The sequence below is a fragment of the Astyanax mexicanus genome, chromosome 22 (genome assembly GCF_023375975.1).
Source record: "Astyanax mexicanus isolate ESR-SI-001 chromosome 22, AstMex3_surface, whole genome shotgun sequence".
Lineage (NCBI taxonomy): Eukaryota > Metazoa > Chordata > Actinopteri > Characiformes > Acestrorhamphidae > Astyanax > Astyanax mexicanus.
This window is the reverse complement of record NC_064429.1, coordinates 30,593,719-30,607,170: the sequence shown is the minus strand read 5'-3', so window position 1 is coordinate 30,607,170 and position 13,452 is coordinate 30,593,719. Positions and strand designations below refer to the sequence as shown.

Here is a 13,452-nt window from a genome sequence, read left to right as displayed (position 1 = left end):
TATATACACATAAAAATGCAACTCAGAAATTAAAATGGAATTTCTAATAAACTTTTATTTAATTGTAAACACTATGAACCCAGAATATTTAATAATTAATTCCTCTGCCAATTTTTTTCGAAATTTAATTTATTAATATACATTTTTATTTATCAGACCTGCAACACATTTAATGAAATTTAGGACCGTAAAGCATTTCCTACTTACTAAAGTTGTAATTTCTTCTCACAAAAACAATGTATATATATATATATATATATATATATATATATATATATATATATATATATAACTTTTTTATTTTCTCAATATCTTATTTATTTATTAATTAAATTTAATTGCATTTTTAAAATATTTATTTCTTACTTATATTTTTACTTTTTTAATTAAACTCCTTTTAATGGTTATTAATTGCATATTTTTCTTTGTTGTTTTTACTTAATATGATCAAATTCTGTTCTCATTTTTTTCGCTAAACTATATTTTCCTTTCAGTGAAAAATCTCCACACAAAAGCTGTTTAGTCCAGGACTAGGATTAATCTCTGACCTAAAACGCACAAAAAGTTCTGTAAGATTTTCTACAGTCATTATTTCAGTTATGTCACAATGCTCTGAGTTCAGAGCGGCTACTTTACCCGCTCTCTGCACCTCGGCTTTCCTCCCCGTCGACCCGGGGTTATTAATTTGCTGTATCTCTGGTCTGGAGCAGAGAGGCGGTGTAAACAAGCTGTTCTTCCACATGCGGTTTAATTGCACCGCTGGGAGTCGCTGTGAAGCCGCTCGGCGCATGCGCTGCTGCGCCAGAAGATCATCATCATCATTACCGCTACAAGCATCATCAACTTCCGTCATTACAGACCGAGTTGTCTGCAGTAATGGCTCTCGCTTTATTCCCCAGGCAGGCGGCTGTTAACCTGAAGTATTGCAGGCTAGCGTTAGATAACTGATGCATTCAGGCCAGAAATTTCGTTTGTATAAAGCTGTTTTTGTGCTGCACTGAACTTCTGCAGTTCGGCAAATTGGAAGGAGTCAGGTATTTTATATATCGTCGCTGTCCTATGAAAAGTACTCATCTCCATTTTTGTCGATTTTTAGTTTACTACATCATTTGAACAGACAAACTGTCCCTTACACTGTGCCAGAATTTCTTGATGAACAGACCAATAGAAACTCTTCAAAATGGTCTAAAATTAACTCTTTTTACATTGACTTCCATTGAAAGTTTACAAGGATTTTTCTCTCTCCTGTAAAGTTGCTGTTTTGGAGATAAGCTTAAGTGTTTGATAAGCTTAATAAGTTTGATGTTTGCTAAAAAAATAGTTTTTAATTTGTATATTATTTATTTATTTTAACTTAATTTAGGGTGTGTCAGTGTGTCTTTGCTATTGTAACAACAGGAAAAGTACATCTTGCACGGCTCAAAATGAGCAAAAGGTGTATATACTAACTCTCTAAATTAATCATGGGTGTGTTTTGGGCGTAACCTGAAATAAACCAATCAGCGTATCACTTGCCTAACATTCCCTTTAGGAGCCAGGTGTGCTCTGACTTTAGCAGATTGCTATTTTAACGGCGCAGCACTTCTGCTCTTCTTAGCAGAGAAAACTGATCTGCTCGTTTATGTAGGTCGGAAATTGTGAGGATTCAGGTATTTTATATATAGGGTCTTAGTAAGTATGATGCTTGCTAAAAGATAGTTTTATATGTTATATATATACATAATTTATATACTGTATTAAAATGTTTCGAGTATAAACAAATAATTTATATGTTATATGAAATTAAAATAATAGTGTTTAACAAATTCCTTTAAAAGAAATCAATTTATTCATTAGTTTTTTTATGTATTTACTAAAAACTGTTTTGAGCACATTACAGACATAAACAGCATTTATATAATTTTTTACATCACTAGAACATAAGTCAGGTCTGAAAGGGTTAAATGATGCAGATGGAAGGCGTGAAAATAGACTGTTGACGGGGTGTAAGATAGCAATGAGCATCGCGATGTGCCTATAGACTATTTAATAGGAAAGTAAGCCAAAGAATAGCTGTGCTGGTCACTTATAACTGTATGTTGTTCAAAACTGTTGGAATTGTCTTCAGATTATCACACTGCTTGTCAGTCTGCTATAACTATTGTTTAGGAAACTAAACGCTAGACAGTCGGTAGACATGCAGTTTTCCAGCGTGTTGGAGTGTAAGAAAACGGAGGCTTTTCTTTAGTCGTGTTCAGCTCCAAAAATGAACTTAAACATGCCATTTACTGGCTTTTCCTGTCGGCATAGTATTAACAGTTTTTGTAGCTAATGACTTTTTAAGGTCTTAAAAAGCTCAGTGGAAACACTGTATTGGTGTAGGATTGGTGTCTCAAGCTCCAATAAAGAAATGAACATGAGAATGTTTCACTCTGATGCATTTTACTGAGTTAATCCTCCCACCAAAACTACAGGCTGAGTATAACCCTGCTTACATGTGTGTGTTTGACACGAGTGTCCGTGTGTACAAAAACAGATGTCTGGTGTTAAGTGGGGCGCATGACTCCCTTGTGACTCTTTGCTATGACAGCGTATCCTCCCCTGCTCATTCTTTTTCTCTAAGCCCACACACACACATACACACACACACACACATACACTGTAACTTGTCTTTTGAAACCACATGATGCTTCTAATGCATCTTAATTTCCGACACGCACAGGCTCATATATTTTATTCACTGGTTTAATAGCAGATTATTCTGTCTATCTGAGCAAACCAGCAGAAAGAAACCTTACATCTTTCTCCAGCTACAGATACAAACTGTCATACACACATTTTTTATAAAATACAAGACAAAAAATGCACAAGAATGACATTTTAATAATACAGATAACATCTGGAATATGATTAAGAGGAAGATGGATGATCACAAGCCATCAAACCAAACTGAACTGCTTGAATTTTTGCACCAGGAGTAAAGCAGCATAAAGTTATCCAAAAGCAGTGTGCAGGACTGGTGGAGGAGAACATGATGCCAAGATGCATGAAAACTTTGATTAAAAACCAGGGTTATTCCAGCAAATATTGATTTCTGAACTCTTAAAACTTGATGAACTCTTAAAACTATGAATATGAACTTGTTTTATTTGCATTATTTGAGGTCTAAAAGCTCTGTATTTTTTTTGTTATTTCAGCCATTTCTCATTTTCTGCAAACGAATGCTCTAAATCACACATTTATTAATTTTTATTAGGAATTTGGGAGAAATGTTGTCTGTAGTTTATAGAATAAAACCAAAATGTTAATTTAACTCAGAGATAAACCTATAAATAGCAAAATCAGAGAAACTAATTCAGAAACTGAAGTGGTTTCTTATTTTTTTTCCTGAGCTGTGTATATATGGGGGAAACACATAATTCTGCGTCAGGCTGTACAGCCCTAATGCTGACACTGTCTTTGTATTAAAGTCTTAATTATGCTGAATGAGTTTGATGGTGTACAGATGGAAGCGGACTCAGCCTCTTTGGTAAATGAACCCTGAAGTGAAAGTGACAGATAAGGCTTTTCTCTTCTCTCCGCTGACTGAGAGACTCTTCTTTCAGCCAGTAAGCAAAGACAAACAACCGAGAGTCCCACGAAGCTGAGACTGGCACTGGGGCACATATTGGCTTTAATGAGGCACAGAAGGTGGAATCAGTTAGAGGCAACTGTGTTGGTTTTAAGTAGCTTTAAAACTGGATAAAAAGCTTGTATCGATTTGTCTCCGTGCCACTCTCTTATTGTTCTCTGGAGTTTGGCTGCTTTTGGCATTAAAGGTCCCATAGCTTACATCATTATTGTACTTTAATGGACCCTCAAGTCCATTTATGATGTTCATGTTTTGTATTTATGCACAAAATATAGTCGAACAACTCATCCTTTACTCTTCTTTAGCATTAACCCTTGTGTGGTGTTCGGGTCTGTGGGACCCGTTTTCATTTTTCATCAAATGATACAAAAAAATATTTTTTCTAACTCAAACTCATTGGCATTGGCTCATTTTTTGTGAAAAACATATATCAAAACACATTTTCGATAAACACACACTGTTCACCCCCCCCCCCCCCCCCAACCATTTATATTACATACAGTATGTTTGGCCAAGGGCTAATAAACATTGCTTCATTTGTAAATTTGAAACTAAACAAATTTTCTACTCCAATTCATTTTCTTTTACATTTTATTAAAAAACTAATAAAAAAAAGAGTAGCACTTTTTAAAAGAAATGTAACATAAGAAAGGTAAAGAGCAAATATTAACCATGTAAGCTGTTTATATTGTATGCAATTTAGGTGAAGCGAGCATGTGTAAAGCATTTTAATGTAAAATTGCTTAATTTTGCTGAATTAAATACAAGTAACAAAGTAAACGAGTAACAAAAATATGAACACCACACAAGGGTTAAACAGGCTTTTTTTTACTATGTTACTATGACTTTAAATATTCGACTATTATTTATTACTGATAAAAACTGATTAAATATAGTAATGCAGAAATGAATTATTACTGTTTCTGTCAGATAAAATCACACATAAATGCTATATTTAGAGAGGTATGTAGGATGTGGGCTGTTTAAAAACATCCTTTTCTGCTCCTGAATCTCACGTCTTTAACTTTTCCACTCACAAACATCCTCCCATGTCTCCTGAAACAAATGGATTCCTAAATTTAAATAGTAATGTTCCACTTTCTGCTATTTTTAAAAAATTATAATCACTCATTTTGTCATGTGTGCGTGCTAGCAGCTGATGACATTTCATTTACACAGAGATTCAGACGTGCTAAGCAGCTGTATTTTAATGAAGAATTATAATGTGTTTTCTGAGATAATGCTAAATGCCTGGAATTTTTTCTTCGTATAATTTTTTTAAGCAACCAGTCTTCCTTTAAAACCCTGCTGTTTGATTAGTTCTGTCTGTGCCCACAGAGCCACTGACAGTAGGTGGATCATTCTGTTAAAATAGTCATTTTTGTCTCCTTAGCTTTTACAGATATTATTTTAGTTAAAAAAAAATTAAAGTATAATTTTACTCATATTTTATATATAAAATAAGACAAGAAGACAATACAATTATTGAACCTTCTGAAACCATTAGTTTAGCAAATATTTGATTTATATATATATATATTTGATATATATATATATATAAATATGTATTTTTTTAAATTAAATTATATAGTATACAAGCACCACAGAAGCGCTGGTCCCTGCAGAAATTTTCTACCCTTTTAACTGTAATGATTTTGAAAGATTGAACATGAACATGAATGTAATGTGCAGTTTACTGGTCAGTTGCAGCAATTTTGTAAAATATTATGTGAATAAGTGCAGAAAAAATGAAAAAACAAAACAAAAACTAAATTACCTGTCATTCATGCGTATTTATATAACCAATAAGTTAAGCAATAACATTAAAATCTTTAAAATCTGACATTTGTACATCCCAAAAGTTGACTTTTCTGTAGAATTACCCAGACACAAAACTGGTCATGTGCAAACAACAGACAGAAGGGGCGTGTCTCTGAGTGTAACATTATTTTAGACAAGCACAATAAGGCCCTCATGATCAATGCATTATTATCTATTATACCACAGTTCTTTGTGACCCTGCAGTGTGACTGGCTGAGAGGTGTTCTATGAGTGACATTATCAGCCGGTAATGCACTGCAAACGAAGCTCTCCATGTATTACTTGCCACATACAGATAACCTACCAACAATGCAGCGCTTACAAGCCAAACAGCGCAGCTACGGAACGATTTTAACTAGAGTGTTTATAAGTTAATAACTAAAAAGATCGTATTTTCTCAGTTTTTGCTTAACTATAAATCATTCCAAAAGTACAGCATTGCATCTGTAATAAACAATATATGGCCAAAAATATTGGGACACCTGCTTATTAATTGCTTTTTTTGAAAGGAAGTTTATTAGAGCAAAATGTAGAACTGCTTATGTTGGAGTAACTGTCTCTACTGTCCAGATGAAAGGATTTCTACTTGATTTGCAAATTGCTGTGAGGGTTTGATTGCATTCAGCATGGTGCCAACAGGTTGATGTATTTATCTTTTCTAGATAATCCAATTGGCAATACTTTACCTCTACAGGGAGTTGACTATGTGTGTGCTTTTGCACATGTGTGTCAGCAATAGGTGCAGCTTAAAGTAGCTGAATGCATTCATTAGAAGACGATGTGTCTACAAAGATTTGGACATACAGTATAGTGTATGAGTGACTACAGCAGACAAGTAGAAAACTAGTGGTTGCACAGCTGAGGTGGTCCCCCTTTTAGGTGTTGCTATGGTGTAGCTACCGTATGCGGTTGCTGTGGTATTTCTTGTGGCTTCTGTGGTGTTGCCAGTCAGCTGGTTGCTAAGGAATTGCTAGTGTAGGTAAGTGTTGTGAAGCCCTACTCTTGGAGTACTGCACTGTATAGCATCTCATTAAAAAAAAGTACATGTGGAACACCATATATGGTAATTTGATGGATAGGCGGAGCTTAACTTGACCATAGGTTGAATAGGTGGATGCATGTGGTGTTGGGTTTTGTTACCCTCACAAAAAACAGGCTGATGGTTTAGCTTGGTGTTCATGTATGCATGAAAAATGTGTGTGTGTGTGTGTGTGTGTGTGTGTGTGTACATGTGTGTGTGTCCATATACACTGGCCTTTATCAGAGGCCCACAGACCCCTTGATACAGAAAGCCACTTTCCCAGCCTCAGCCAATCTCTCTCTCTCTCTCTCTCTCTCTTTTTTTCTCTATCTCTCTCTTTCTCTGTCTCTTCGTCACATATATACACACACTCTCTCATATACACATGTGCTCACACACACACACACATACACACACTCTCCCCTGCCGAGAACACACAGCGTACCCCTATACACACTCTACAACCTCACACTGCGCCGTTTAATCCTCTTTTATGAGTACCACTACCCATCAGAAAAGAAGCTCAGTGACTGCGATCACACACACAGACACACACACACACACACACACACACTTCGCCTATCACCCTTCAAACCACACTTTGCTGACTTTGAGTCTCCTCTGCTTTGTAGTAACTCAGTTCTGTGTGCGGGGGTTCAGTAATCCTAACATGCTGTTATAAGGAGATACACACAAATCTACACACACACACACACACACACACACACACACACACACACACACACACACACACAGTATAAATATATGTATCATTCCTGTCATACAAAAACCTTGTTTTCCACCATCGGACATCACCAGCTGTGCTTTAAACTGCATTACCATTTTATTATGACTGGACAAACAGAAATGTCTGAAAATGACGTACATCAAAGATGACTGTATATTGCATTAATATATACTAGGGTTTCACATGACATCAGATTGCACTCAGGGCTGTCAAGTCTCACGCATTGGGCATATGACACGCATAATTCAAGCCACACCTTAATCTCTCATGCACAGAATTAACTGGGACAACGGCCACCAAGGTAGTGCACCTCTAGTGTTTAGCCATGGACGAAAAACAGCATCATGTGATTTCCCACAAAGTTCCGAGAACTTCCCACACACCAGTCAATAAATTGAGAAATGTAGCTACCCAAGTTCCCGCCATTAATTTACCAAAGAAGATTCTACACTGCTTGGCCCCCAAAAAAGTCTCCACCTGTTTTTAAGTAAGTAAATGATGTGGGGTTGATGCTGCAGTTGGTCTGCAGGTTTAGGTTCAGCAACAGTATGCGCTGAAAGAATGAGGTCAGCTGACTACCTGAATATACTGAATATAGACCAGGTTATTCCATCAACGGATTTTTCTTCCTGGATGACACAGCCATATTCCAAGTTGACAATGTCAGGATTCATGGGGCTGGAATTGTGAAAGAGTGATTGAGGGAGCATGAGATCATCATTTTCACACATGGATTGAGAGAGAGTTCACCACAGAGTCCAGACCTTAACCTCATTGAGAATCTTTGGGATGTGCTGGATGGAGAAGAGCTGCTTTGTGCAGCGGTCAGACTCTACCATCATCAATGCTGCTGCAAGATCTTGGTTGCCAGAAACTTGCAGTAGTGATTACAGTAGTATTGCTAGGTGGCTGCTGTGGTGTTTTCTCATGGTCTTAGTATTCCAGACAGTTGCAAAGTATAGGTGACTGTTTCAGTGTTCTTTAAGAGGGTCCTCTCCTCTTGAAAAGCAACTTCAGTGAAGAGTGAATGGGGATTAAAGCACAAGTGTGTGCAGATATGATTGCGCCATCTTATGACTGGAGTGTGTGTGTGTGTGTGTGTGTGTTGGGGGCACAGACAGGGGAACAGAGGACAGGAAAAGGGAGGGAGATAACAAGACAGAATGGAAGAGAGAGAGAGAGAGAGAGAGAGAGAGAGAGAGAGAGAGGCAGAGGGACTGTGTAGATAAGTGTTTATGAACCCCACTGTCCCGGCCCGAGCTACACACACTAACCTACACACACACACACACACACACACACACACACACACACACACACACACACACACACAGAGACAGACCACCAGCTGTGTTTCAAATTAGCCTCTTTATGAAGCTCAGTTCCATTCTCTCTTTCTCTCTTCAGTGTATGCTTATATATCTCTCTGTGTTATTCTCTCTCATCCTCTTCTCTTTTATTTCTGTCCATCTGTCTGTCTTTCTCTTCCTCTTTCTCTCTCCCAGTTTACGCTTACCTCTCTTTTTGTCATTCTCTCTCTCTTCCTTTCTCTCTCTTTTGATTCTTACTCTCTTTTTCTCTTTTATAACACATTGTTTCTTTATCATAGTGTTTACTTATTTATTTATCTTGTTGTCATTCTTTCTTTCTTTCTTTCTTTCTTTCTTTCTTTCTTTCTTTCTTTCTTTCTTTCTTTCTTTCTTTCTTTCTTTCTTTCTTTCTTTCTCTCTCTCTCTTTCTCATTGTCCCTCTTTGCCTTCCTCCTTTTCTTCTCTCTTACTTTTTTACTTTCTCTTACAGTACATGCTTATTTATCTCCCTCTCTTTATACTTTTATATACTTTATCTTTTTCTTATAAACTCTTAGTTCTTTGTATTTTATTTACTCTCTCTCTCTCTCTCTCTCTCTCTCTCTTCTTTTATATACTTTATTTTTGTCTTATACACTCTTATTTCTTTGTCTCTTATTTAATGTTTCTCTCTCTCATTCTTTCTTCTTCTCGCTTCTCTGATGTGCTTTATTTTTTTCTTATAAAATATCTTCCTCTTTTTCTCTTATACACTCTCTCTTTCTCTCTTGTACTTTGTATGCTTGTTTCCATCTTCCTGTGATAGTCTTCACTCGCTCCCTTTTTCTGTTACATACTCTCTCTCTCTCTCTCTATCTGTCTTTCTATCACTTTCTCTCACTGTCCCTGTTTGCCCTCGTTTTCATCTCTCTTGCTCTTTTTACTTGCTCACTCGTACAGTACATGCTTATTTCTCTCTCTCTCTCTCTCTCTCTGCGATACTCTCTCTCTCTATTGCTCTCACAAGATACAATCTTGCTCTGTTTTTACTCTCACTGTGATTTTCTGCTGCACTCTCGTTCATATTTATTTTCTTTCTCGCTCTTTCTCTCTTTCTCTGATTCTCTGTGATCTTTCTCTTGGACTCTCGCTCATATTTATTTATTTTTTGGTCTTTCTTGTGTAATTTTTCTATTCTATATTTCAATGCTTTCTCTCTCTCTCTCTCTCTCTCTCTCTCTCTCTCTTTCTTTCTCTTTCTCTTTTTCTCGACTCTTCACTCACGCTTGAAGATCTGGGTCAATCGTATCAAGAGCTCAGAAGTCCCCTCTGCATGTTCCTTGCATTGATAATGAGACGTGTGTGTGTGTGTCGGGTGGGGTGCCTGTGTGTTTGGGTTGGTTTGGAGTTGGGGGAAGGGTTTCTGATGCCAGTGTGTGTGTGTGTGTGTGTGTGTGTGTGTGTTGTGTGTGTGTGTTGTGTGTTGGGGGTGTGTTCTAATTAATGGGGTTGTTGGCATGAAGAGCATGGCACGATGGTTGGCACACTGCCACACACCTCATACAGACATGTCTGTCTGTCTGTCTGCCTCTCAGCATCCACTGTACATTAGGTGCTGATTCAGGACATTCACAAGGAGAGAGATAATGAAATAATGTAGAGAGAGAAATATAAAACAATATATGGGCAAAAGTATTGAGACCCCTGATTGTTTATTGTTTCTACTGAAATCAAGGGTATTAAAAGAGTTTATCCAGCTTTTGCTGGAGTAATTATCTCCACTTTCCAGGCTAGAAGACTTTTTAGTAGATTTTAAAGGAGTTTTACTGTGAGGATTTGATTACATTTACCGCTCCCTGATGCCCGTAGATCAGATAAAATGCAAAACTCTGCATGCAAAACAGAGAGGGCTGTGATTGTTCTCTGCAAAGAGTCTGTAAGTCAGTTTTTATAGTGTGGGCGGGCAGTGTTTTTTAGTCTTCTCCTGAATGGGATGCGTTCAGGAGCATCATGGTTATCATTAAAACTGATTCCACCTCTCACTACTCTAAAGTATATCCATGTCTGGTAAAAGTAAAAAAAAAACATTAAAATCTTGCCTGCTGTACAGTTTGTAATAGTACTAAATGTTTGCAAAAGGCATGTTGAGGTGAGTTATTGTGACGATGTATCTATCTATCTAGGGGCATCTCCCTGAAATTATTTTTTGCAACTTGGGATGTATGGTGCCAATGCATTCATGTTTAACTGCTTCAGAGAATCCTATTCTATTGACAGTACTTCTCTACTGGGACTAGACAAGCTTTAGAAGGTGTGTCCACAAACATTTGGACAGTATCAGTCCAAAGTTTCCCTTTTTTTCTTTTTTTTCCTACATTGTAAATGAATAGTGAAGTGATCCAGACTATGAAGGAACACATAAGGAATCATGTAGTAACTTAAAAGTGTTAAACAAACCAAAATACCCTGTTTCTGAGGCTGGTAACTCTGATAGAAATATCCTGTGCAACAGAGGTAACTCTTTCTCCTCCTTTCCTGGGGAGGTCCTGATGAGAGCCAGTTTCATCATAAAGTTTTTGAGGGTCTTTGCGGGGACTGCACTTGAGGATGCTTTCGAAGATCTTGATTTTTTTTTTCAAATTGACTGACCTTCATTTCTTATAAAGTAATTTATTTTTTTCTCGCTTCTCATAATATGGATTAGAACATTACTCAAATAGAGCTATTCACTGTATACCTGTAACTCTACCTCTTCACAACACTGAATTTAGGTTGTATCTAAACGTTTAAATGTCACTGTAGTTTAAGTGTGTACTGTAGGTAGAGAGAGGATGAGATTTAGGTTTACTGGGAGAAAGAAAGGGTCAGTTTGTGGTTGTGAATCTTTACCATGGCGCCTCTGTAGATTGATTTTTGATTTCTCTCTCACTTTTTTATATCGACTACATCATTCGCTCTGCCTGGCATGAAGGACGATTGTCTGTACTTAAAACAGACAAAAGGTTGATTGTGTTTGTCACCAACTGTGTGTGTTTACTGAGAACTGTCTCCGTCTCTGTGCGAACAGTACGTCAGAGATGTTGATACTGTCATATATTTTCACTGCATTTGCATTTTAGTTTGATTGACAGGGAGAGGCCCCGGAGCCTTCGCACTGTCACTCACACACACACTCGCTCAGTCACCAGTGACCCGCTCCAGTGTGACTCCATTTACAGGGGAGTTCAGGGATTTCACGTCTCTCACATCCACATTCCATAGTTATGTTTTTATTTTTAGCTTTATTGGAGAACACCAACCTCTGTGCATTTGTGTGTGTGTGCGTGTGTGTGTATGAGAATGTCTCAATGATTGGACCAATCAAAATGACCCAAAGCATACATACTGTACATACATACTAGTGGTGTCAATCGATAAAAAAATTAAAAAATGTAAAAATGTAAAAATGACTGAGGACAACATTCTGTGATTAACTGAGATTAATTGCACTTGTTTTTTTTTAAGATGCAGGTTTTTATAGTGGATATTTTAATTTAAATAAAATAATAAATGTGTAAGAAATGTAAAATGCAATTATATTTATATGAGTGATGTCAATTAAAATACTAGTATATACTTGCATGTTTATAGGGAAATAAAATCAAGTTTTGGACAGGGGTGGGGCAGATTATGGTGGAATTTGCGGTTAAATTTGGTGACTTAATTAACTTGTGTTAAAAAAAAATAATAATGCGATATTGATTCCAAATTAATCACATGCATTAACGCTTTAATGTTGATAGCCCTATGTAATACACATGTAATTACACAAGAGATTTTCTCCCTTCCTTTAACAAAAAAAAGTACAGGCAAAAGTATTTGGCCCCTCAGTCGTTCATGGGATGGAGCATCGTTATTCCAGATATTGCAGTTTTACTTGTCCACAGCTCAATGCTTGGGGGTTTACACACATCTAGCCCATTGTCTGTTTTAAGCTAATTTTTTAAAAGTATACTTAACATAGAAAATACATACTTTTTAAAAAAATTAAATATGTACTTAAATACATATTAAATTTACGATTTTGGAACAATTTATGGCAACTTAAGTATATTTCAGTTGTAATTAAGCTATATTTAAACACAACATAAAAGCATTCAATTGTTCTTTTTAGTGTTTTTTTTTTTCGTATAATTTCTGCGAACTTAAGTAGATTTAAGAATATTGTTTTTAAACACATTTTAATAGACTTGAAGTATATTGTAAATGTACTACTTTACGAATTGATGCACATATTGTGTACACAACTTAATGCTACTGGGAAAAAAAACCTACAGTAAAGTGCACTTTAAAAAGTATTTAATGCCACTATATCAACATAACGTTTAATTTAAAGCATATTGCTTAAAAATACATTTTATGGAAATACAGAAAAAGTATATTAAACTGAAAATGTACTATTAGAATTCTTCACCTAAATTGAACGTATTTTTAATGCTCTTAAGTATACTTACTTTTCACAAGTGTGATCTAGTCTGGCATTAGGCATGTTAATCTGCTCCAGAGAGTCCTAATGTATTGGCAATATTTCCCAATGAGCCTAGAGAGTCAAGCCGCAACACACTGATTTCATCATCATCATCATTATCATCATTTTATTCACAAATCTGTTTAAGAAACAAGTGTAAAAACAATTTTTGACATTTAAATGATGCGAAAAGGGACACCCTAAGCTAAAGAGCTTTAATTTTTTTAACGCACAAAAATAAGTAACATATAACAAAGAAACTAATTTTTATAGTGAATCAACCCCCCCCCCCCCTCCAAAAAAATTAAGGTTCTCAATGTGGCTGAATGCAAAATATAGCAAACAAACTACTCAACCAGGCCAACTACTCTACACTACTTTGCACATGCTCAGTTTGACTATTCAGTTGAAGAGAGTCTACTGAGCAATTGCTACATATTTTAAAATGATATTTTA

General features: G+C 36.3%; 1 protein-coding gene across 2 annotated transcripts in view; it reads right to left on the bottom strand.

Moving 5' to 3' along the window:
- The window catches only part of hs3st1l2 (heparan sulfate (glucosamine) 3-O-sulfotransferase 1-like 2), a 40,178-nt gene that overhangs the window by 6,330 nt on the left and 20,396 nt on the right, over nucleotides 1-13,452 (bottom strand). The gene's annotated exons all lie outside the window — the stretch shown is intronic.